This window comes from Squalius cephalus (genome assembly GCF_949319135.1).
Source record: "Squalius cephalus genome assembly, chromosome: 25".
In the NCBI taxonomy this organism is placed as follows: Eukaryota; Metazoa; Chordata; class Actinopteri; order Cypriniformes; family Leuciscidae; genus Squalius; species Squalius cephalus.
The window spans coordinates 2,895,268-2,919,719 of NC_137146.1; the positions used below are offsets into that span (position 1 = coordinate 2,895,268).

General features: G+C 39.9%; 2 gene segments (V, D, J or C); both read left to right on the forward strand.

Annotated features, from left to right (window-relative positions):
* Window positions 1-1,473: 1,473 nt before the first annotated feature.
* Window positions 1,474-2,044, forward strand: LOC307153391 (immunoglobulin kappa variable 4-1-like). The segment is given in 2 exons: window positions 1,474-1,601; window positions 1,712-2,044.
* A 7,400-nt stretch (window positions 2,045-9,444) lies between these two features.
* LOC307153393 (Ig kappa chain V region 4135-like) lies at window positions 9,445-11,221 on the forward strand. The segment is given in 2 exons: window positions 9,445-9,712; window positions 9,800-11,221.
* The last annotated feature ends 13,231 nt before the right edge of the window (window positions 11,222-24,452 follow it).

The following is a 24,452-nucleotide window of genomic DNA, read 5'->3' on the forward strand; positions in this document are numbered from 1 at the left end:
AAATTGAAGGAAACAAACAGGAAGTGTTTTCTGCCGTCTCGTTCTCTGTGAACTGCAGCGTGTCAAAAAAATAAACTAAAACTCAGTGTATATGCCTCACAAACATGAGAAATATATCTATAGAAAGCTTGAAATGTCAAGCGATTGTCAACCAATTCAAGTGGCAAACAAATATTATCAGAATATGTAATCCGTATGAAATCCGCAATGTGGAGATCACGAGCATCGTCGACTAAATCTCTGCAGCCGACAACACAGAAAACATTATTAATAAACTATTCAAATGTTTAGACATTCTCCTTGCAGTTTTCTCAGGACACATTCATAATCATTACTTTTGCCGGTGCGCTGTGGCAAGCTTTATGCGTGCGCTTGAACGCTGATTAGGCGATGTATTATATATCGGCAATTAAAGGCTCATTAATATGATTTATATGGCTTATTAAAAGACACGAGCGATTAATCGGCTAATGAAATGAACAACTACTAGTCGACTTGAAAAATCTTAAGTCGAGGGAATCTCTACTTGAGAGAGTCAATGGATGCGTCCCGATTCAGAGTCTGGATTCTTCGAAGGCCGTGAAGGGCGGACCGAGTGTGAAACGGGACGGTCTCTATAGAGGATTGTTCTTGTCGCCTAGCAACAGTGACAGCTGCCGTTGATGAGTGACAGTAGCGTTTGTACTAAACTTTTTTGAAAGTTATATTAAACTGTCTGAAAACAAAGCAGGGTTCACAAACTGTCTAAATATGTTCATCATAATAATCCATTTCTCTAATAGAGTATAAACTATGTATAATTGCATCTTAGTATCAAGTCAACATTTGAACCGCTTTAAAGGTTTTTTTTTATTTTATATTTGTATCAGTAGATATTTGAGTACGTTGAAACCCAATACGTTTAAAAGTGTAATTCAGCAATTTCTTCTTTTTTTTATCACCTTTTTGCCTACTCTTTTTAGACATACTTCTTTTGTCAAATACTGTTTTTCGCCTATATATAGTAATGAAGTATTATTTAAATTATTTATTATCATTTTTATTATTTAGTATTTATTTAAATTATTTAAAGTACCGATTTAAAACACTGATTCATTCAGGAACTATTGTGTTTCCCAGAGTCTCTCTGTGTTTTATTCTACTGTGGCTTCGTTTGGAAATATTTCATTTGACCGAACAGAAACAGACAAAGGATCTGGCAATCTAAATTACTAAAATGTAAAATACTCAATAATGGATTCTTATTCATTAAGCTTTTGTATAAAAGCAATATCACACTCACTATCATCATGCTGGTCTGATATTCGGACTAAACAGCGCTCTATGTTGCTTTATATCAATAAAGGATCATATTAACATGTGAAATCATGAATTGTTTGTAAAGTCTCAATGAAACACCAACTTAAATCTGTGACTCCTGAAGCGTTTGCATAGAGTGTGTTTTACATGAGCGACACACGCTTCAGTGCTCTGCATGTGTTTATAACTCTGTCAAACATCAAACATGATCAACAACTGTTTTTCACTAGAACTGAACCTTCAACCTACAAAAATGACTTTCATCACCATATTGATCTGGACGCTGGCAGTGTTATGTCGAGGTTTGTGTCAGTCAAGATTACAAACGTTATTCACTCGTTATCTTTGTGTGTGTTGTGAAGATATAAGGTTGTAAAAGTGTGTGTGATTTCTAATCTTTCTCTCTTGTCAGAATCTGTTGGGCAGGAGACAGTGACTCAAACTCCCTCAGAGCGGCTCTCTCAAACTGGACAATCAGTCACTGTAACCTGTAAAACTAGCAGAAATCCAGACTGCTGTTGTAATGGCAAACAGTGTCTGAGCTGGTACTTACAGAAACCTGGAGAAGCTCCTAAACTCCTGATTTATGGAACAAGCAGCCGTCAGTCAGGAACTCCATCTAGATTCAGTGGCAGTGGATCTAACAGTGATTTCACTCTGACCATCAGTGGAGTCCAGACTGAAGATGCTGGACATTATTACTGTCAGAGTTATCACAGTGGTCCAGTGTTCACACAGTGATAAAGAGTCGTACAAAAACCTCCGTCAGTCAGAGTCACAGTGACTGAACTGAAATTGCAGCTGCTCAAACACACACACACACACACACACACACACACACACACACACACACACACACACACACACACACACACTAAGAAAAGCAATATGATCTTATAATAAGCAACAATATTATTATATTAATATATTATAATAATATAAAAGTTTGAGCTTAGTCAGTATATGACAGCTTTGACCATGACCAAGTAATTTTTCTCCTGTTATTTTCAGTCATTTGTGAGGAAATTCAGTCACGTTTGATCTTCACTAGTGGATATTATTCAATCTTTCACCATATTTTTGTTTTTCTGCATTTATGATTTATCTTCTTTCTAAACTGAATCATTCCTTGTTCTCACCTTATTTCCAACTGCAATTTTAAGAAATTTAGATCATCTCTAGTAACATTTAGTTTTATGTGAAAATCACTCAATGAACTACATCTCTCGTCTCGCACTATGTACGTCACCAACAGTATGTGTGCAGTCTGGTACAAAACACTCAGGCATGACGGCGTAACGTTACGATTATAATGTAAGACTATAGAAAAATGACAGACGTTAGCTTCAGTAAAGTTAGCCTCATTCATTGAGAGAAAAGGTATGACGTCACATGTGCGCCTTTTGGGTTTGTAGTCTTTGTAATTACGTATTTTCAGTCTTATACCTCAACAGTTTTACATCAAACTGCGACTTTCTTGACTTTAAAATGTATCTTTTAAATTGACAAACATCATATGTGTAATTCAGGGCACAATTCAAACGAGATCAAAATATTTGTTGTCTCTCGCCATTGACTACCATACAATATTTTTCCGAAATAAGGTCCCATGGTGGTCCACCGGAAGCCTAACTTTTTGGCCTAACTTTGGAGAGCTGACGGGTCTGGTGCTGTGGATGGCTCTGAGACTGTGACCGGCCCTAATGATGGGACTGAGTCTGCGCAGAAGTGAGAGCAGAGCCGGACAGTAATGGAGTACATTTACTTGAGTACAGTACTTAAGTACAATTATGAGGGATCTGTACTTTACTCGAGTATCTTTTTGGGGAGTACTCATGACTTTACTCAAGTACATTTGAGAGGCAAATATTGTACTCTTTACTCCACTACGTTTCTATCCATAACCGTGAGTGTTACTTCTAAAAAAAAAAAAATCTTGGAAACCCTCAATTTGTTGTTTCCCTCTCAAATGTGATTGGATTGTGCAGGCGTCACTGATTGGGACAGCCTATCAGCAATCACCTTCAGCTTTCCGCCAAAGTCAACTCCATGGTCAGATTTAGATAAGAGACGAAACCATGGAGGAAACAATGGATGAAGACGCAGCAGGTCCATCCCGGGAATGTGCCAACCATAGACTGTAAAAAAAGATGGACGACGCCCCTTCGCTCTCTTCCATTGATGAGAACTGAAGCCGCCAGCGTCCCGATATGGCGCTGACATATTGGAACTTGAGTCTGCGCAGTAGCGATCTCGGGACCAGACCTGCGCAGTAGTGAGCAGGAAGTAAAGCCACGAAATCAACGCTCCGCCCTCACTCTCACAGAATGCACTCAGGGACAGTGGATTCTGCACACTTTTTTTATTTATTTATTGCAGTACGACAAGAGGGTTGTTAAAATAAAGTAAATACAATCTCCTCAGTCCTCCGAAGATCCCGAAAAAATGTCCGTTGGTGCTTCAGTGACTACTTCGCTCAGAGAACCTGTCAATCACAGCTGTCAATCATGACGTTACACCACCGCATCACGTAACTAACTAAAAACTTATTTTTGAAAAAGACACTTAAACTTACATCAGCGTGATAAAAACGACAGCAAATGAAAGAAACCACCTTTGGAAAAAAGATATTTGAAGTGTAATTTAATTGTTTAGTTGGTCTCACGTCCCGTTGAGGCGGGGCTTCTGACCTATACTAGGACCAGTCACAGAGGGGCGATCGAGACGTTTTGGCTTCACTTTTCAGGGCTTGTGCGGCACGCTTGGTGCCAACCCGTGGCCCCACCTCACCTCGCCAGACTATTTAAATTTTCTGAACAAGTTAATGATAGTTTTCGCTTCAAGTGTTTGCTGTGTTTACCAATGTAAGCACTGTGGCAGTAGTAATGCAATATTTAGAAAATGTACTCTTGTACTCTTGATACTCAAGTACTTTTAAAAACAAGTACTTCAGTACTTTTACTTGTACTTGAGTAAAATTTAGCAAGGGGTATCTGTACTTTTACTCAAGTAATGAAGCTGTGTACTCTGTCCGCCTCTGAGTGAGAGTGAAGTGGAGCCGCGGTATCAAGGTCCAGTTTACTGCAGAACAATATGAAATAAATCATGGAAATGTAGAAATTAAAGTTAAAGCTCCGATCTCCTCCCGAACAAAGTCAGTTGGTGCCTCAGTGACTACTTTACTCAGAGAAACCATCAATCTCAGCTGTCAATCATGTCGTCACACGCACGCTTTTATAGCATTAAATAGCTACTTAAAAACACGAACAACTGAATTTACATCAGCGTAACAAAAACTACCTGAAACGACAGAAACCATCATTAATTTGGAGAGGACGGGGTTAATGAGCTGTACTGGGACCAGCCACCTGGGGGCGATCAAGACGTTTGGCTTCAATTTTCAGGACTTGTGTGCAACTAACACTGAGGATGCGTCCGAAATTGGCAAACTTTTTTGAATAAGTAATTACTCCACGACCGCTTAAAAAGTACATTCTACAGTATTAATGAGTGTAGTATGAATGTAATCTGGACGTACTATATTGGCCATGTTGTCATTATCATGTGATCTACCAGTGTCGGTTGCGTTGCTTCACTGTAGTCGGTCAATCTGGGGACATTTTGTCACATTCTGCTTTTCACCCATATATAGCAGTGAAGTTTGTGATTTCGGATTCAGTTTAAACCTTTATTCTTTTTCTTCGCATTACTCAACACAGTTTCTCACTAGAGCCTGAAGTGCTGCAGTTCCTCATTATTACATCTGTTATAGTGAGCAATTACTATGAGCTGAACACCAAGTATTGTATACTTCTCAACACAGCAGATCTGTACTGTGACGGACGGGTTTGACTCTAATATGCTCTGAATCAGAGAAAACCGAATGTGTAAACTGATATGAAATCAAACAAACCATATATTGTTCGTTTTGTACAATACACTATATAATAAAGTCAATGTAAGAAAGATGTTTTTGAGCCTTTTTCAAGTAGGCCTAGCTATCTCAAGCTTATAATGAATTTATTACTCATAACTCATTTTAGCAGAAGTGAAACTGCTCCAGTTCAGAGCGTTGAACCAGTAAAAGAGTGAAACTGTGAGTTTGAGGTGTAAATCTCATTTGCATTGTCAGGTTTAGTGATTGTGATGGTCTCAGAATAGAGCAGCTCGTCTCCAGTGACCATGTTCAAACCCCAAGAGCTTCATTTCACATTTACTGCTGAATGCAGCTGTTCTCAACTATTACAATTAGGGGTGTAACGAGACCCTTATGTCACCATCCTGAACTCACAATACCATATTATTGCCATACTCCATCAAAATGTTAAATTTGGTTTAACATTGTGTGTGTAAATGAATAGGCTTGGACTTGGTGCTGATAACCCAATGCAGGACAATAGAGACACCAGAATAACAATATTCATGATTCTGAAGATGAAAATACTGAATTATTTCAGACGAATATGCTTGATGTCTCTGACTAGATATATCTAAAATAATGTAGGCCACTTTTTACTGGTAACATCAGACATTTGGCATTATCAGGACCCACAAATATTCCCCCATTGCATTATTATACATTATATTTAACATTATATACAGTAGTTTAATGTAGTAGAGACACGAAAACCCTGTAAACTTTCATTTTGGGTGAATAATACGATACATATTGTCTCTATCCACTGTAATTATTGTTACACCTCTAATTCCAATCAATCAAAAGCGGCTGAAACTTTAGTGCAGGACTTTGAAGGAATGACACACTGATCAATGATGCAGTCCAACACAAATGTGCGCTTGCGTTCAGATGAAGCTTTATTGAATGAACAGCAATGGCAGCACATTGACAGACTGCTTCAGTATTGAGCTGTAAATCACGTGACGCTCAGATACGCTGGTCTTCACTGGAGAAACATCAGCACTCGGAGCTCTTGAGGAACGAGGCCTCGTGAGCAGCTCCGGCATGTGTTCCTGTGCAGACGAAGCGCTCTGCGGCTTCCCAGCGTGCTTTGCTGAGGCTCAGGACGCTGCTGCGACTGTAGAGACCGTCCCGCTCGCTCTCTGCGCTGGTCTGAACCCCCTCGGTGACCTCTGACCCGTCCAGCGTCCAGCTCACCGTCGCCCCCTGTGGAGAGTAAGAGCTGAGCAGGCAGAGCAGAGCGGAGGAGTCTCCAGAGATCAGCAGAGAAGAGGGAGACAGCAGAGACACGGAGGGAGACACGGAGGGACCCGCTGGACACACACACACACACACACACACACACACACACATTCATGAATGATCATTTGATTTTAAATATACAAGTTACATTTTAAATGATCCCCAGAATGAGTTTGAAAAACATTGTCCAAGTAAATTGATGGTTATATTGTGATGTCGTTATAAGATCTAGAAAACTAATTTAAAATGATCATTTCAATATTAAATGTATTTTGAAAATATTCTGCTATTCAGAAACTCACGATCATAAACATCAGCAAATTTGATTGTTTAAACGATTAATTTTCAAAATGCTCTTCAACTGTTTCTTTTTATCTGATGAAAATTATAAAAAAATTATATGTATTTTGTCCACATTATACAACTTTTGTTTCATGCGTTTAAAAAAGCCCTTAATAGTTACATTTACCAAGAATTATAGACACAATTATATATGAAGAAATTATTGAATAGATTTTAAAGAATCTGCAGTCAAAAGGAACTAAATGTTAGCAATAATAAGATGTTAAATTATTTATATAAAATTAAAAATTACATTTAAAAATATTAATATGAATTATAAAATTTAAATAAATGATTAAATAAATAAAAAATATTGAATTTCCTCAGAATTGTTACAGAACCTTTTAATCTCAATCAAATTTTTAAAAACATTGTCCACATAAAATACATTTATTCATAAGATTTAGAATAAAGTATTACAAAAGTATTTTTAAAAATATTCTTCTATTTTGATACTCAGAATTAATTGTATTTTTCAGCCCATTTTCAATTATGATTTTTTTTTATTCTTGTGTTAAGACACAATCATAATCATCCGCAAACTTAATAGTTTAAATGATTGATTTTTAAAATGCTCTTTAACTAAATTTCTCTTTGTCTGATGGTAATACAGTAAAAAGCACAATCATTTCATCTTTACTGTAGTTTCACCTCACTGCTTTCATTCATAGACACTATCCTGAGTTTAGTTTCAAAATATTCTCCATTTAATCAGTATTACTAAATATTGTACATTGTAAAAATACTATTATAAAAATGATTAATTGGTAAAGGGTTTGTTGCTTTACTGTATACACTGAAAACTGGTAATAGATTTAACTAACTAGATTTAACCAAGTTAAATATAACTTAACACAACATATTATTTGTGTTTTGAAAATAATCACCATTCAATAGACTTCCTCGTAAACAGAAATATAAGTAAACTTAGTTTAAATTTAGTTTATCAAATAAATTTCTTTTTGCCTGATGATGAACTGATGACATTTATTTTGTCTATTATCCAACTTTTGTGTCAAATTAAATATATTTAGAAATAACTGAAAACATTGCAATAACTGAAAATACAATGAAATGTTAGCACACATTATGTGTGAAATTACTAATGTAAAACATTATGAATGTGAACTATGGATTGAAATGTAATAAACATAGAATATCACCAAATATGACATTCATAATATAGCAGACAATATTACAGTAAATTTAAATGCATGAATGTGTGCAATCAATCAGTAAAATAGACTAAAATGTGACAATAAATAAGAGTTGAAGTAAAGTAAAGCAAATAAAGCATTTCAATAATGTATTTTTGTAATAAATTAAGAATATTGTTGGCAAATGCTGTTAAATAACCTTAAACCTCCTTCTAAAAACACACACATCATACGTTTTTATAGATAATTTAAGAAAGACTTACAGCTTCTGATCGTCAATTCAGTTCCTCCACCGAAAGTGTACCACAGTGTTTCATTCTAGTGAAAGAGTCGTACAAAAACCTCCGTCACACTCAAATGAACACACACACACACATTCTTGTACATCTATCTTTATGAGGACATTTATTGACACAATGCAATCTTTAGCCGCTTACCCTAACCTTACCCATCACAACTAAGTGCCTAACCTGAACCCCTGACCCTAAACCGACCCTTGACCTCATTATAACCTTATCCCTAAAACCAAGTCTTGACTCAAACAGGCCTTTAAAGGCTCTCAGAAAGTGAAGACCGGCCAACATGTCCTCTCTTTACATTTACATTTACATTTATTCATTTAGCTGACGCTTTTATCCAAAGCGACTTACAATTGCTATATATGTCAGAGGTCGCACGCCTCTGGAGCAACTAGGGGTTAAGTGTCTTGCTCAGGGACACATTGGTGTCTCACAGTGGATTCGAACCCGGGTCTCTCACACCAAAGGCAGGTGTCTTATCCATTGCGCCACACCACACCACACATCTTTACTCTCTTTGTCCTCACTCCAATGGTCGAAAACTCAAACTGGTCCTCACAAAGATAGTTGAACAAGTACACACACACACACACACACACACACACACACACACACACACACACACACACACACACACACACACACACACACACACACACACACACACACACACACACACACTGATGTGAGACTCAACAGCAGATCTTCTCAACATCAGGGTTATTGAACTGAAGTGAAAATCAGTCTCATCGTATGGCATATTTATAATAATAATAAAAAAATTTAATACATCAATTGGTGTAATCAATCCATAAAATAGAATTAAATGTGACAATAAATGAGATTTGAAATTAGGTTAAGCTTTTCAATAATACATTTTGTGATAAATTAAGAATATCTTTGCCAAATAAAAACCTTAAAACTTCTTTTAAAAACACACACATCATACAGTTTCATCAGATCATTTAAGAAAAAAAAAAAGATGAAAACATCTTTATGATGAAACAAAAGCTTTATAATGAAATCTTCAGCCAGATTTAGATGGTCATTCTCTATTGGATGACCTTTGACCTGTTATACAGTATCATGGATGATATAAATCTGCAGCTCAGGTATTAAATTCTCTCAGCATCAAAGTCTGAATGAAACTGATCATTAAAACAGTGTTTAGAGCGAGAAGATCGACCCAAAATAACATGAAGTAAATCATGAGTTTCTGTTTCTGAAAATGATCCACAGAAGTTTATTAGCAAAGACACTAAAAGACAAAACAGTGTTTCTTCTGTCTTCAGGGAAATGATGTGGAGTGTGTTTGCATATTGATCAGATCTTCAGTGTGTGAGAGTGTTTATAGTGCTGTGAGTTTAACACTTCATCACTGACACACACAACAATCTTCATCAACATGACCTTCATCATCATCTTCATCTGGACTCTCACAGCGTTTGCTCAAGGTTTGTGGAGCACAAGTTTGATATGAATTCATTTCTTCCAATATATTGTCAAAGTTTTGAGTGTATTTTCTTCTTGTTGTGTTTCAGAGTGTAGAGGACAGATCACCGTCACTCAGAGTCCCTCAATAACAGCAGAACAACCAGGAGGAACTGTGAATATCAAATGTAAAACCAGCAGAGATGTGTACAATGATGGTTCTGATGATTTCTTAGCCTGGTACTTACAGAAACCTGGAGAAGCTCCTAAACTCCTGATTTATTATGCCAACACCCTCCAGTCAGGAACTCCATCTAGATTCAGTGGCAGTGGATCTAACAGTGATTTCACTCTGACCATCAGTGGAGTCCAGACTGAAGATGCTGGACATTATTACTGTCTGGGTTTATACTGGCCTGAGAGCATTCGGTGGTTCACACAGTGATAAAGAGTCGTACAAAAACCTCCGTCAGTCAGAGTCACAGTGACTGAACTGAAACTGCAGCTGCTCAAAGGAGGATCTGAAATAACATCGTCACACTTGCATCTGAAATAAAACCATCTAAATTAAACTCTTTATTAGATTATAGAGGTCAGAAATAAAAGCATACGCTGAGAGAAACAACTAGACAAAGCCCACCAGTGTCCCTGCCTTTACAGAACAAAAATATATGGGAATATACTGTAAAATATAATGCTATATATTACATTTAATACATTTCCATATATGGGAAACTACAGTAGTGCTTATATTCTTCAATATACTGCAATATATGCATTGACCATGGCTATATAAAAAAAATTAAAATATTATTAATTATTGTGTACATATATTGAACATACATGTTCCTATGTAAATGTATGTTCTCACACACACACACACACACACATACATTTTTTCACAGCATTTATTTGATCATTAATGTGATAATTCTGGATATGGATATTGCTTATTGAGTTCTACATATAAACACAATTCTCACCTCTGAAAGGTTTTCCTCAGTGGGTTTTACAGCAATATGCTGCACAATGCGTTGATATTTTCGATGAAATGCGTTGATTTGTTAGTGTGAGTGATGAACAGCGTCATGATATTGGAAACTGGCATTTCTTACCATATTATTTTAATATAGGCTACTTAAATGATGAAAACACTGGTTTCATAGAAAGCGGTCTATTTCTGCACTGATCAATAAGTCGAATACATATCTAAGCCTCTCCCTCCTATTGAGCGCTGGAATTATTACTTTATTAATACATTTATTTATGATTTCACTTTTCTAACGTTTTTGAAATTTTTGGAACTGCTAACACACACACACACACACACACACCAGCTCTTGAAGCTCCGCCCCCTGTGCCGGGAGCAGCAGCTCATTTGCAACGGTGTGTTTTTGCTCACCCTCAAACAGTGATGATTTTAACATGCTATAAAAATATCTGTGGGGTATTTTGAGCTAAAACTTCACACACACACACTCTGGGGACATCAGAGACTTATTTTACATCTTGTGAAAAGGGCATTATACCACTCCTTAACTTACTGACAGTAAAGGACAAGTTCGGTATTTTACACTTAAAGCCCTGTTTACAGATCGTTTCTGATGAAATAGAACGGTTAAGATTAAAATTTGGACACATGCTGCTGTCCCAAGAATTTTAGGTTTATTTCGCTTCCCCATGTTTATCTTCAATCTATATCATAATCTCTGTGAGGTTCATCATGAATCTGCAGGTGTTTTAATGCTTCGCTGAAGTTTATTAATATGTGAGCAAAAGCCCTGATCCAATGAAAGACCTGAAATGAAAACAAGACAAATGGACTCAAACACATGAAGTTATTATTTTATTTCAAACTATGTTGATTGAATTGTAATAAAATTATGACTGAATGATAAAGCACTCATACAGTTGTGTATGAAACACACAAAGCAGAGCAGACGACAGATCAGAAAAAGAAATATTCAAGCCTGTTTCCACCTTAGATTAATAATAATAATAATTAATAATTATTATTTTTAAACTGATTTGATTATTTACTGCCGACATCCAGTTTTCTGCCAAGAGTGAATCACAGAGAAACAAACTATTATTGAGTGTTTGATGAGGGAAAATGAACTTCTGAACATTGTCATATTCCTCATTTCTGCTCTTCTGTCGTGACTGAGACTCATTTGAGAGGAAACGGCTTTGAATTTGTGTCCCACCCCTGAGACTGAAGCTCAATATCAGCGTCTGTCAGTCAGACTGTTAATCCAACATCTCTGTCCTTCAGTTTCACTCATTCCCAGTAAAGATGAGGACACACACACTGATCTTCTGCTCTCTGCTGCTGCTCCTCAACGGTGACACTCACTTTCACTGCATTTACTGCTTTACATTTACTTGTTTTAGCAAAGATCTTTCATTTATTCTGGTGATTTTCTTCTTGTTGTGTTTCAGAGTGTAGAGGACAGATCACCGTCACTCAGAGTCCCTCAATAACAGCAGAACAACCAGGAGGAACTGTGAATATCAAATGTAAAACCAGCAGTGATGTTTATTACAGTAGAGCTCATTATATATTCTGGTACTTACAGAAACCTGGAGAAGCTCCTAAACTCCTGATTCGTTATGCAGACCGCCTCGAGTCAGGAACTCCATCTAGATTCAGTGGCAGTGGATCTAACAGTGATTTCACTCTGACCATCAGTGGAGTCCAGACTGAAGATGCTGGACATTATTACTGTCAGAGTTTCCATTGCAGAGCAAATTCTTATAGTAATTGTGGGAGTGATCGTACATTCACACAGTGATAAAGAGTCGTACAAAAACCTCCGTCAGTCAGAGTCACAGTGACTGAACTGAAACTGCAGCTGCTCACACACTCTCACACTCAACAGTGAAGAAACACAAAAATGAACTTAATTTCAGAAATGATAAGAAATGATTTTGATCATTATTTTAGATAATTGTTGGTTTATCTATTCTCATATGGTTGTTCATCTCTCTGTCTCTGTCCAGGATAGATCAAACCGAAGGCATGGAGCATGGTCCACATCATTAAGGAGACCTTCCGATTTCTGACTATCACTGACTTAGCACGTTGCAAGCTCGCAAATATTAAAAAAAAATTACACCTTTGTTATGAGTCAGCAGTGAGCGGCCGCTTAGGGTAAAATAGTTGCACTGCATCCTCTGACTATTTCAGGACTGGCTAGTTTGTGATCGTGAGCGCACATTTGCGACGTGACGTCTCAAAGCGACACCGGGTCCTTAATGAATGAATATTTGAGATTATGAGATGCCCAGAATAATCCTTGTTCTAAATTAAATCACAACTAATCTGAGGATCAGCTGTTAAGATAGAAAATTTGAAAAAACAGAGTCACTTAAATTTGAAGTCAGATTAAATTATTCATGGAGTCAGAATTAAAATTAGAAATCAACTGTTCACTCTCCGAAAAAAAGGTACAAAAGCTGTCACTGTGGCGGTATCCTTTTCAAAAGGTACACCTTTGTACCTAAAGAGTGCATATAAGTCCCTCAAAGGTACATATTGGTACCAAACGTGTACATATTAGTACCTAAATGGTACATATTAGAACCCTTTTGAAGGGTACTGTACTGTCCCAGTGACAGCTTTTGTACCTTTTTTTCTGAGAGTGTTTAATAAATTAAAGTGATTTTTCCAGAAGCGCCTGAATTCACATACACGCTGAATTCCCTTCGACCACGACACCGGTTTTTGGGCCAGAGGGTGGAGTTTACAAAGATAACTACCACCCCACTCAATCTCTCACTATTCCATCAGAGATTAAAAGCAGCTTTTCCTATTGGCCCCAGCGTCCAAGTGTTGATTAATTCATCTAGTTCTAAATAGTTTAAGCATGCGGTTGTTCAGCCTCTGCTTAAGAAACAGGTCTGGATGAGGGTTGCTTTAATATTTATCGGCCTGTCTTAAATAATCATTTTTATCAAAACTTTTAGATAAAGTTGTGCTGTCTCAATTGAACTTGTTTTTAAATGCAGCCAAGTTATTACAACCTTTTCAATCTGGTTTTACTGCCCATCAAAGCACAGAGTCTGTCTTGCTAAAAGTGATCAATTACATTTTACTTACAGTTGATGCTGGTAAAAATGCTGTATTGATCTTACTTGATCTTACAGCTGCCTTTGATACTGTAGTAGACCATAATATTCTTCTTAGGTGTTTAGAGCATTTATTCTGTATTAGCCTTACAGTGGTTTAGATCATATCTTAAAGAGAGGTCTTTTTCTGTGGAGATAGGCAAGTTCTCTTCATCTTCTGCTGCTATTATTAGTGGAGTACCTCACGGCTCTATTCTGGGTCTGCTTCTTTTTAACCTTATATATGCGTCCGTTGGGGGAAATTATTAAGAAGCACAATGTTTTATTCCATTTTTATGCCGATGATACACCGCTGTATCTGCCGTTGAAAGCTGGCGGTTACATTCAGACTTTGATGGATTGCATCCGGGACATTAAGGAATGGTTATCAATTAACTTTCTCCAACTTAATGAGGACAAATCAGAAATTATTGTTTTTGGCCCTATTATTAAGGAGCTGGGTAACCATTTCCCCTCAGTTTCCTCTCAGGTCAGGAACCTTGGAGTCAATCTTGACTCAGAATTATGTTTATCTAAACAAATTAATTCTGTTGTAAAGAATAGTTTTGATCAATTGTGGTCAATTTCCAAACTTAAATCATTTTTGTCATTCCAAGACTTGGAGAAGGTTATTCATGCTTTTATTACCTCACGCTTAGACTACTGTAATTCATTGTATTTGGGTCTTCCTCAATCATCACTTGCACGCCTCCAGATGGTGCAAAATGCTGCAAGGCTGCTGACCGGGACAAAGAAATACGATCATGTCACCCCAATTATAGCTTCGCTTCATTTGCTCCCGATCCATTTGAATTCAGTTTAAAATTCTGTTGTTTGTTTTTAAAGCTCTCCATTATTAATGCTCCATTATATCTTATATATGTTTTTAAAGCTCTTAATGATCAAGCTCCATTATATCTTAAGAGATCGTCTTGCTCCTCTGTCATCCACTAGATCTTTAAGATCTTCAGACAGGGCTCTTTTATCTATCCCTCGCTCCTGTCTAACATCTAAGGGAGATAGAGCCTTTGCTGTTGCCGCTCCTCGTCTATGGACCCAATTGCCTTGCACCTTCAATTGCTATTTTTAAATCTAAATTGAAAACTTATCTTCTTAAATTGAAAACGTCTCAGGTTACGTATGTAACCCTGGTTCCCTGATAGGGAACGAGACGCTGCGTTTGAGACGCGGTGGGAACGCTCTGCGTGATTGCGTCGTGAAGCACGTGTATAATCAGTCCAATGGAACGAAGGAACGTCATCAGTGACGTCACCGACCAGGAAGGTATAAATAACCCTTGAGATCAGATCAAACCAGCTTCTGATAAGCCTGAAGCAAGTCGATCAAGGCAAGCAGGAAGTATGGCAGGCGAACGCAGCGTCTCGTTCCCTATCAGGGAACCAGGGTTACATACGTAACCTGAGACGTTCCCTTTCAAGGGAACTCGAGCTGCGTTTGAGACGCGGTGGGAACCCCATACCCACTCAGCCATAATGACGATGTGCCTGTTCTGTATGAAGTACCCTGAGCATACTAAGAAGCAAGCAACCTGACCCCAGGAGTGGAGAGGTCCAAGTCATAAAATCTCACAAACGTATGCGGGGAGGACCATCCTGCCGCATTACAAATGTCTAAAAGGGAAACTCCCGAAATTAAAGCCGTAGAGGCAGCCATACTCCTCGTAGAATGGGCCCGAACAGTCAAAGGTGAAGGCTGTCCGGCCGCTTCATATGCCAGTGAAATAGCCTCAACTATCCACTTACTCATAATCTGTTTTGATGCAGGACACCCTTTCTTAGGTGCTCCGAAGCAGACAAATAATTGTTCCGATTTACGCCACAGGGCAGCTCTGTGGACGTAAGCATCCAACGCCCGCACAGGGCATAACAGATTCAGGTTTTCCTGGTCTGGGGTATTAAATGGTGGAGGATAAAAGGCCTGCAGCACAATTGGGCCCCCAACATTAGTAGGGACCTTAGGAATGTAACCCAGTCTAGGGTGAAGAAATGCTTTCACCATACCAGGTGCAAATTCCAGACACGATGGAGCCACCAACAAGGCTTGTAAATCACCAATTCTCTTGATAGAGGAAATAGCAAGAAGAAATAAAGTTTTTAGAGTAAGGAACTTTTCTGAAACCTCCTCAATGGGCTCGAAGGGAGCCAAAGCCAGACCCTCAAGTACAATGGCCAAATCCCATGCCGGTGCTCTAGAGTGCAATACAGGTCTCAACCTCAAAGTGCCACGGAGAAAACGAATAATTAGAGGATCTCTCCCAACTGAAGTACCCGCCAGAGGGGTATGATATGCAGATATAGCCGCTACGTACACCTTTAAGGTGGAAGGAGATAATCCAGCAGAGAAACGGTCTTGTAGAAAATCGAGAACTGTACCAATAGGGCAGTTAACAGGATTCAAATTACGATCTCTACACCATGTAGAAAATAGTTTCCATTTCAAAGCATAAAGTTTCCTCGTGGAAGGAGCTCTGGATTGAAGGATGGTCTCAACGACCTCAGTCGAGAGACCAGATTCTATGAGCTGGGCCCCCTCAGAGGCCAAGCCCACAACTTCCACAACTCTGGGCGAGGGTGAAATATCGTGCCCTTTGCTTGGGACAGCAGGTCCCTCCTGACGGGAATCTCCATCGGAGAGCCGTCCAGAAGTGATACCAGATCCGAGAACCAAACTCGGGTTGGCCAGTACGGAGCTATTAATAGTAGATGAGCCCCTTCCCGGCGAACTCTCTCCAGAACTCCCGGGAGCATAGATACTGGGGGGAACCCGTACAGATGTAGCCTCGGCCACACCTGCACCATTGCATCCAGTCCGAGAGGGGCTGGATGTGTGAGGGAGAACCAAAGAGGACAATGGGTTGAGTCTGATGATGCGAAAAGGTCGACTCGGGCTCGCCCATATTTCTCCCACAGAAGCTCCACCACCTCGGGGTGAAGCCTCCACTCCCCGGGCCTCAGCCCCTGTCTTGACAGAATATCTGCTCCTACATTCAGATGCCCCGGAATATATACTGCCCTGAGGGACAGTAATTTCCCCTGGGCCCATAGGAGGATCTGATGAGCCAGCTTGCACAGTGGTCGAGACCTCAGACCCCCCTGATGGTTGATGTATGAGACCACCGACGTGTTGTCCGTGCGGACCAACACGTGGTGGCCTCTCAGGTCTGGCAGGAAGTGTTTCAGAGCATAAAATACGGCCATCATTTCTAAACAATTTATGTGCCAAGACAGATGATGGTCCCGCCAAAGACCTGACACTGAGCGTCCGCTCATGACTGCGCCCCACCCCGTGAGGGAAGCGTCTGTCGAAAGCGTTACGCGTCGACAAGACACCCCCAACACTGGGCCCTGGGCGAGGAACCAAGGTTTCTTCCACATGACCAAAGCACGAAGGCATCGCCGCGTGACCTTGATCATGCGAAACGGATTTCCCCTCGGGGAAAACCCCCTGGTCCTGAGCCACCACTGCAAAGGTCTCATGTACAGAAGGCCAAAAGTAATTACGTTGGACGCCGCTGCCATGAGCCCCAACAATCTTTGAAATTGTTTGACAGTGAGTGACTGGCCTAGTTTTACCCCTTTTACGGCTGTGAGAATCGCTGATATTCGCGCAGGAGACAGACGTGCCTGCATTGTTATTGAATCCCAAATTACTCCTAGAAAAGTGGTCCTCTGTGCTGGGAGGAGCACACTCTTTTTGGAGTTGAGCCGTAACCCCAACTTTTCTATATGAGCCAGAACGACACCTCGATGCCGAACTGCCATCTGCTCTGACTGAGCAAGAATCAACCAATCGTCTAGATAGTTTAATATGCGAATGCCCTGGAGTCTCAGTGGAGCCAGCGCTGCATCCACACATTTTGTAAAAGTGCGGGGTGATAAACCTAGGCCGAAGGGAAGAACCCGATATTGGTATGCTTCGCCCCCGAAAGCAAACCTCAGGAACTTCCTGTGATGAGGATGAATCGATACATGGAAGTATGCGTCCTTCAAGTCTATTGTCACAAACCAGTCCTCGGACTGAATCTGTGATACAATCTGTTTGAGCGTAAGCATCTTGAACTTGAGTTTCTGTACTCTGCGGTTTAGCTGACGCAGATCTAGAATAGGACGCAACCCCCCATCCTTTTTTGGAACAATGAAATAACGGCTGTAGAACCCTGACTCTCTGCTGGGAGGAGAGACCCTTTCTATAGCTCCTTTTCGAAGAAGCGTCATTACTTCCTGCTCCATAACCAGAGCCTGCTCGGAGTCCACCACTGTGGGCAGAACCCCCTGGAATCTGGGCGGACACGACCCGAACTGAATTCTGTAACCCTTTTCCACTACATGCAGGACCCATTGAGAAATATTTGGTAGAAGTTTCCACGCTACCAGAAATTCTGCTAAGGGAACCAGCCTCTCGAGACTGGCCTCTGGATTTAGTCGAACAGACATTTCGGTGCCCTGAAGCGGCGAACCGGCAGGGAACAACCGAACTGACCGTTCTACGACCCTCCTCGGAGGATCGCACAGGGACGCTGACACCTCGGTGCCCTGAAACGGCGAACCGGCAGGGAACAACCGATGTGGCAGCGCTGCGGCTCTCCTCAGAGAACCGCCCCCCAGAGGGCGCGGAGGAGAAACGATTCCTCGGAACCGTCCCTCCCCCGAGGGGACCACCCTCAACATTTTGACACCTTGGGCGTCAGGACTTCTTCTTGTCCCAAGCCTTTTTAGAGATGACAGTCCTCAGATCTTGTCTACCTCTAACTGACTTGAACTGCGGCCGCCCCCTGGGCTCCCCAGGCTGTGGCGGAGCCCGAGAGGCGACGCTTTGTTTTTGTTGAACTCTATACTGCTGCTGTTGTGAGGAGCTCGTAGACGGTCGGGACTGCTCTGGTTTGACATTAGCAGTCCCTGGGACACTGGATCGGCGAGGAAGAAACCTCTGGAATGCCGCTGCTTGTTTTTTAGATTCAGTAAATCTATCTACAACACAATTTATAGCATCGCCGAACAAACTCGAAGGCGAAAGCGGGGCATCCAGAAGAACAGATCTATCTTTATCTTTTATATCAGACAAATTTAACCATAAATGGCGCTCCGTGGCCACCAGGGCTGCCATAGAACGGCCCACAGATTTAGCCGTCTCCTTGGTGGCCCGGAGAGATAGATCTGTCGCCCGACGCAATTCTCGAATTGCGTCAGCACTAACTTCCTCACAATCATCCATGTCCCTCAGCAGGTCAGCCTGATACGCTTGCAATATAGACATAGTATGCAAGCATCCTGCTGCCTGACCTGCTGCCGTATAAGCTTTACCCACCATCATAGAAGTGGCTTTTAATGGCTTGGTGGGTAACGTCGGGGCTTTCAGTGATGACGATGACTCGGGAGAGAGATAGCTCGCAAGCGTCTCTTCCGCCGGAGGCATCGTCAAATAACCATAGTGGGAAATATCTTTAATATTACTATAGTTCAGTGTTTGTGGACTATGCACTCTGAAAGATGCTGGTTTAATCCACGATCTCGACACCTCAGTGTGGAGATCGGGAAAAAACGGCAGTTCCCGACGAGGAGGTCGTGTTTTTGATGGCAAAAAACGTTCATCTAAAAGACTCTTTTTTTGAACAATATCAACATTATCAGTTGGCCATTCAATATTTAACTTGGCAACAGCACGAGTTAAAACCTCCATAAGCTCCTCATCCCCCGAAATACGAGCTGGCGAACACTCGTCTTCAATATTATGTTCAACTTCCACGGCATCCAGTTCCTCAGAACTGGATAACCGCAACAATGGTGCCTCAACCCGGGGAGGAGAAGCCGCAGAGCGGGCTCCTTCCTGGGCTGAAGCACCGGATTCAGCAGGTAGGGGTTGAGAAAGGGCGGGGCCCGTCTCAAACCCCGCTACTAAATCCATATGCGAACCCCAAGATGAAAGCCTCCGCTGTGCCTCGGCAGCAGCGGGACCCGCACCTCGGGGAACGCGAACCGAACCGTCCTCCTCGAAGAACGCCCGGCGAGAGCGGAGCGTCCGCAAGGACAGCTTAACGCAATGCTCACAGTCAGCTCCCTCGAGAACTGACTGGGCATGCTCCACTCCCAAACAAAAAAAAACAAAGCAGATGTGTGTCCCCACCCGTGATGAAACGAGGGCAGGGCACAACACAACGCTTGTATTCTTGCTTATTCGCCATTTTATATATATATATATTGAGCTTGACAGACAACAATAAATATGACAGGGACAGATATACAGAGAGCGCTTGCTGAAGACAACAGAAGCTGGTTTGATCTGATCTCAAGGGTTATTTATACCTTCCTGGTCGGTGACGTCACTGATGACGTTCCTTCGTTCCATTGGACTGATTATACACGTGCTTCACGACGCAATCACGCAGAGCGTTCCCACCGCGTCTCAAACGCAGCTCGAGTTCCCTTGAAAGGGAACTTATCTGCACTCTGTGAATTAGTTTGTGAATTTCAATTCAAAATATATCATAGTGAATAAGAAAGAAATCTTTCTTGAAAATAATCAAAAACCTATGAATCGTGAATTGAATCAGATCAACATCTACATTTACTCCTCTAGTCCAGTCACACGTGATCTACCAGTGAAGAGTCTCATTACGTTATATAAGTCATACAAGTCATATAATCTACCACTCAAACTTCATAACGGTCTCATCCCTTCATCAGCAGAAGTGAAACTGCTCCAGTTCAGAGCGTTGAACCAGTAAAAGAGTGAAACTGTGAGTTTGAGGTGAAAATCTCATTTGCATTGTCAGGTTTAGTGATTGTGATGGTCTCAGAATAGAGCAGATCATGTTCAAACCCCAAGAGCTTCATTTCACATTTAGGGGAGACCGGAGTTGTAACACTGGGTCAGTTTGACACGTCAGAGCTATGGTGATGTCATCAATATCACACACCGCATCATGTGACTGTGATCAACATTGTACGTTTTATGACCAAAAACAATTTTTCAGGAGGAAAAGTAAAAAATGATTATTTTTATAAAGATTATTTTTTGCCGAACAATCATTGTATTGTAGATCATTTGACTTGCATAATCTAAAGTAGATATTTCTCTAGTTTAATTTGATGCTTTACACTCATAACTTCAAACCCACATGCTAAAACATTTAGCTATGTTACGGCTGTTTGCGGTGAGGATAGTTTTAACAGTTCATTAAAAATATTACAACCAAACCCTTAAGATGATTCCAGTTATCAGTCACACTCCCTGTTAAGACAATCGCATTGAGGGATTTATGAATATGTCTCCATTATAGTTTATGTGCATGTCTTCTTATCGGATAAAAACATTATCACCTCAGTCGAGCACATACGATTTTTTCTGCACATTTTTAGAATTGATGTTCATCTCGGCATTTCCATCCCACGTTTTTTTATGTGAGTCAATCCCAAAATTCACTTAAAATGGCTGGATGGCAACATAGCTAGTGACTGAACTGTTGTGTGACAGGAATTGAGAACACACACACATGATCACACACACAAACACACACAGCAGTTGTTTTTGTGCTAAATTTGAAGTCCTTAAAAAATACAATACATGACTTTATTAAAAACTGATTATTCTTTGTTCTTCAAACACATTCTTGCACACATTTAGATTGTGTGGATCTTATTTCAGCAAATTATCTCTCATTGTTCCATCGATCCTCAGCCTGAGTTACAACAGGACAGCACTGTAAAAAAAATAATCGTAAAAAAACGGTCAAATGACTGGCAGCTACGGCTGCCAAACAAAAACCGTAAAATTAAAGTAAAATATCTTAATTCCAATAAAGTGCAAAAACTATAATTTTACAGAATTTTTCATTAAAAGTTTTAGAAAAAAACACTGTTATTTTACAGGTTTTTTCCTTGTTTGAATGAAGATATTTTACCTTAATTTTACGGTTTTTGTTTGGCAGCCGTAGCTGCCAGTCATTTGACCGTTTTTTTACGATTATTTTTTTACAGTGTAAAACTTTTATTTTATGGATTTTTCCAAGATTATAATGACCAAACACCTTTAATAAAGTTATGGCACTAAAAGTTCTACTGAGAAACACTGTTTTTTTACAGGTATTTCCTAAATTATTACAATCAAACACCTTAATAAAGTGACGGCACTAAAAGTTCTACTGAGAAACACTGTTATTTTACAGGTATTTCCTAAATTATTACAATCAAACACCTTAATAAAGTGACGGCACTAAAAGTTCTACTGAGAAACACTGTTATTTAACAGACCTTTCCTAAATTATAACGATCAAACACATTCAATAAATTGTCAAGACGTGCTCAAGAATGTAAGAAAACAGTTTTATTTTAGAAGACAAAATAAGTCTGTAAAAAAACTATAAAACTGATTAAAATCATCTCAAACTTTAATTTGCAGCACTTGTGTTTACATGTAATTGAATAGTATTTAAACAATGTAAACTTGTAATCTAAATAAAATGAAATTATTCAGACCCCTGGGGGTCACATAGTTCTGATATTAAATATTATATGCTCTTTACATTCAGAATCCTTATTCCTTACTATACAAGTTTATTAATAAGTTAAATCAAAACATACAACAAAAATGTACCAGAAGTGACAGATACAGCAAATAAACAGCAATCCAGCAAACGGCCAGTAATCAGCTTGGTGCATCTGGGAAGAAAAAAAAAAGACACACTATGATTCTCTCAAAATGATTTCAATTATTTTTGTTTCCTTTAAACAAGCTTAATACATTTTTATTTAAAGGGATAGTTCAGGATTTTAGACATGAATTTCTATAGCTTCCCCATAAGCAGTGTGGTGCATTGACCATGACTTACCCCCGACAGCGTCCTGTGAGCCAAGCTCCGGTCCAGTTTTGGTCAAGATGAAATTAGTCCGGCAAGTTTGCTGGGGTCACGGCAATAAAGCTTTTTTCTTCTCAAATCAATATGTGTTCAAAAGAGTGATATATTTGCAGCACAAAACCGCTGTCTATGGAGAGGTCAGACCTCGTAATGGCTTGGCACTATTTTCTTCCCCGTCATATCACTGCGCGCTGCCGCTACCTACAGCCAGCTGGGAACCGCGCACGTGTCACTTTGTTTACAGCTCGTAAAGAGAACGATAACATGTCTGACTACAGCAGCGACGATGACAACATTGACTTCGACACACAGCCAAAAGGATATCTTTACGAACCTGAATACACAGATGACGAGTTACGCCAGATGGAGTTAGAAAGTTCTGAGCACGTAAACACTGCTGTAAACACTGCCGAACAACTGAAAAAGTGGTGTGCGCCTGCGCAGCTCGCAGCTGGCTGTAGGTAGCGGCAGCGCGCAGTGATATGACAGGGGAGAAAATAGTGCCAAGCCATTACGAGGTCTGACCTCTCCATAGACAACGTTTTAGAGACGCAAATATATCACTCTTTTGAACACATATTGATTTGAGAAGAAAAAAGCTTTATTGCCGTGACCCCAGCAAACTTGCCGGACTAATTTCATCTTGACCAAAACTGGACCGGAGCTCGGCTCACAGGACGCTGTCGGGGGTAAGTCATGGTCAATGCACCACACTGCTTATGGGGAAGCTATAGAGATTCATGTCTAAAATCCTGAACTATCCCTTTAAATTGTCTGTTTGTCTTCTGATTTGTCTGGTATCTAAAACTTATGTCCTATTGAAAAATGTGCATCACCAAAAGAAGGAACATGTAGATTCACAACAATGAACATTCTTTTCCAGAGGTATCATTGCAAGGTAAACGCCTAAAATGCCCATTTGAATTATAAAATAAAACCAACAATATTTGTATTAACTGGAGGTGTTTTCAGCCTGCTGTGATATGGGTAATGAGGGTCTTTCTCTCATCCTCCAGGGAATTAAATATATTATATGTGTTTAAAAAAAAAGAAAAAAAGGTATATTCTCATTGTGTGAGATTATTAAAGTACTTGAGATAGTTCACCCAAAAATGAAAATTCTGTCATCATTTTCTCACCATCATGTCTTTTCAAACCATGCATTAAAATGAGATATTTTTGAAGAATGTTGGCAACCAAAAAATGTATAAAGGTTTGGAACAACATGAGGGTGAGTAAATTATTTGGGAGAATTTTCTTGTTTGCCTGACTGTGAACTATCCCTTCAGTTCATGTGTGCCAAACTCCTGGAGGGCCAGTGTCCTGCAGAGTGTAGCTCCAAACTGTTTCTGGTTATCCTGAGGATCTTGATTAGCTGGTTCAGGTCAGTTTAATTATGGTTTGAGCTAAAATCTGCATGACAGTGGGCAAATTCCAATCAAAAGTGAGCATCCCTATGCCCTGGGGTTTTTAATATATGCTTAGTAAGGGGCCGTTTACACGACTCAGTTTCCAACTAAAATCGTCTCGGTCTAAACTACTGAAATGTGAATCTGTGAAAACGGTAAAGGCATGCATATGCGTATTATGTGTTTAGTCTATAGGCATGCGTGTGTGAATGCGAATGTGCACAGGCGTGTAGTCTTTCTTTACAGAGTGACATCACCAGTTACTTTGTGGCATGGATAAAACAGCGATTTAGACGTTTCGCCGACCTGTGAGAAACGGGAATCGTTTTAATAACATTGTCATCTGTACAAAGAAAAAACTTTTCTGTTTTT